The 2,780-nt window shown below is 44.1% G+C and overlaps 1 pseudogene; it reads left to right on the top strand.

Moving 5' to 3' along the window:
* Positions 1-1,128: 1,128 nt before the first annotated feature.
* LOC147081789 (interferon-induced protein with tetratricopeptide repeats 5 pseudogene) lies at positions 1,129-2,098 on the top strand (annotated as a pseudogene).
* The last annotated feature ends 682 nt before the right edge of the window (positions 2,099-2,780 follow it).

Here is a 2,780-nt window from a genome sequence, read left to right as displayed (position 1 = left end):
CCTTATCAGATAAAAGCCGTTTCTGGGTTCCTTCACTTTGAAGCCCACACACAAACTTGTCCCTTAAGGTATCTGCCAGTCCCGCTCCAAACTGGCAGTGTTTCGATAGTTTGCACAGTTCTGTTAAATAATCAGCATTGCTTTCATCCTTATGCTGGTTCCGTTTGTGAAACTTGAATCATTCTGCTATCAGCAGTGGTGTGGGGTTTAAATGTTCCTGTAGTATCGTTACTATGTCTTCAAAACTTTTTTCCATTGGCTTCGTTGGGGTTACTAGATTTCGTAATAAACCATACGTTTTTGCCCCCATTAAATTTAACAATACCGACGCTTTCTTGTCATCTGACACCTCATTTGCCTTGCAGTATACCTCTATTCGTTCGACATATGTATTCCAATCTTCGACTTCATTGTCAAATGCGGTGATACTGCCACTCTTCAGCATTTTGGGTGTGGCTTAAAATGGCGTCTCCCAATGGCTTAAAATAGCATGTCCCGCGCTTTCCTTCCTCCCCCGCTGCTGCCAACGCCGCTCCTGGCGGTTCTCGTGGCAATGGCGGCGCTCCCTCTCCCTCTCTCCCTCTCTTCAATGCTGCTCGGCTCCTGAACACCGGCTGCGCCCTGTGCGCTCTGCCCTCTCTCTCTCTCCCCCGTCGATGCTGCTCGGCCCTTTGCTATGCCGCTCGGTCAGGCTCTAGCCCGCCGCTGTCCGGGAAGGGTCTGTGCACTGCCTGTTGCCAGCCCGTTTCGCTGGACCACCTCGACTGGAAAGCCAAGCCTGGCTCTCGATAGCCTCCCCCACAATTCTCGAGTCTCTGCTGGATGACTGGGCGGTTGCCCATGGTCGACGCCCGAGTCTCTGGCCTTGACCTCCAATCCACTGATCTCCAGGAACGAATCCCCGGGAGGTGATGCAGAGTTGCAGGTAGGTTCGAACTTGCCTTGTCGCCAATGTTGTGTCCGTGTATAATAAGACACAGACTGCAGGAGAACGGTACAACAGGTGTTTACTCAACGTGGCTCACACTGGAACTGATCTGTACAGATTACTACTCAGTGCTATATACAGGTGTGGTCACTGCCGGTACTGCAGTATACATGAGCTGTAAAAGATAGTTCCCCCCTTAAACGTATATACATTACAGTCTGGAAGGATATTCTTGTGCCCCAGAGAGCCGTGAACCCAGTCAATCAATGAAGCAGTTGCGACGTGTGCTGGAGCTTGATCCAGATGACTCTGTTGCCATGGTGATGTTAGCTCTAAAACTACAAGAGTTCAATCAAAAGGAGGAAGCTCTCACATTAGTTGAACAAGCATTGCAGAAGTCCCCTGACATTCCATATGTAACTCGTTATGCAGCAAAATTTTTGAGAAGAGGAGATGTGGAAAAAGCTGTGGAGCTGTTGAAGAAAGCATTAGAAATTAGCCCAAACTCTACCTTCTTACACCACCAAATAGGTCTGTGTTACAGAAACAAACTATTTCAACTGATCAACAATCCAGGCAGCAAAAACCTTCGCAATCCTGCTTTTCAACAGAGAGCCGAGTTGATCAAACTATGCAAGTACTATTTTGAAAAGGCATTTGAACAGAAGCCATCATTTGTTTTTGCACAACTGGATTTTGCAGGAATCTGTTCATTAAATGGAGAATATCTCAAAGCAGAGGAGATCTACAGCAATCTACTGCAATTAGAGGATAATCGCCCTGATAATAAGCAGGCAGTATATTTGCAGGCTGGGTTATTTGAATTGTGTCACAAAAGATCTGAATCAAAGGCCATCACACATTTTCTGGAAGGACTTAAAATCCAACATGGTTCAAAAGGTTAGGAATTGTGTCGCGAAAGCTTGAGAAACATTTCAACAAAACAAATTGACAGGAATCCCAGAGACAGCAAGGCCTTTGGTGTATTTGGGTTACTACACCAGCTGGGCAGGGAGAAGTGTGAAGCTATTGAGTGCTTTGAAAAGGCCTTGGATTTTGATCGTGACAATGAAGAATATCTAAGTGCTCTTTGTGAATTACGCCTTTCTATCTAGGTCAACGCTGACTTTCCCAGCTGAAACTACACACAGCGGGGTAGAGTTTCTGCTTCGGGCGCAATCGATAACTTAGGCGCAAATTATGTTTGAAATTGCACTAGATAGGTTACAGTTGAAGTTTCCGCTAGAATGTATTTGCATAATCACAAACATAAAACCTTCAATGAACCAGTCCAATCGATCAGTGTAATAAAATGTAATCAGTTCCTTTTCTTTCAATTTAAAAATATTCATTGATGTATTTAAGAGTGATGACTTGGTGCAGTTTTATTAATACAGCTGAAAGTGGATTTACCACAAAAAAATAAGCATTTTTAATAGAAGTGTCCAGCATTTCACCGGTGAGAAACCTGATGTAAAATGACTGAAAATGACTTTAAAAAGTTGTACTGAACCATTTATTAGTTTCATTGTTGTCAGTTTGTAAGTAAATTAAAATATTTTATTTGTAATAAAGGAAACTCATTTAAACAGCACCTAAATATCCAGAATTCTCTATTAACCGGCAAAATTCATACTCCAAAAACAACACCTCAATAACCGCTAATGTTACCGAGTCCGAGTCCAAGTCTCCTGCGGTGACCGAGTTAGTCAGTGGGGGTAGTTTTCCAAACTGCCACTACTCGGCTTCTTCGCGCTGTCGGAAGTCTGAACACCTCAATAACAGGAGTCTGACTCTCCCGCGCTGCCGGTAGTCTCTTCCGATCTGCCATTTTTCTGTTTACTGTATAAGT

Source organism: Somniosus microcephalus, unplaced genomic scaffold, assembly GCF_052327205.1.
Source record: "Somniosus microcephalus isolate GS21.2 unplaced genomic scaffold, FLI_Smic_1.0 scaffold373, whole genome shotgun sequence".
Lineage (NCBI taxonomy): Eukaryota > Metazoa > Chordata > Chondrichthyes > Squaliformes > Somniosidae > Somniosus > Somniosus microcephalus.
This window is presented reverse-complemented; position numbering and strand designations above follow the sequence as displayed.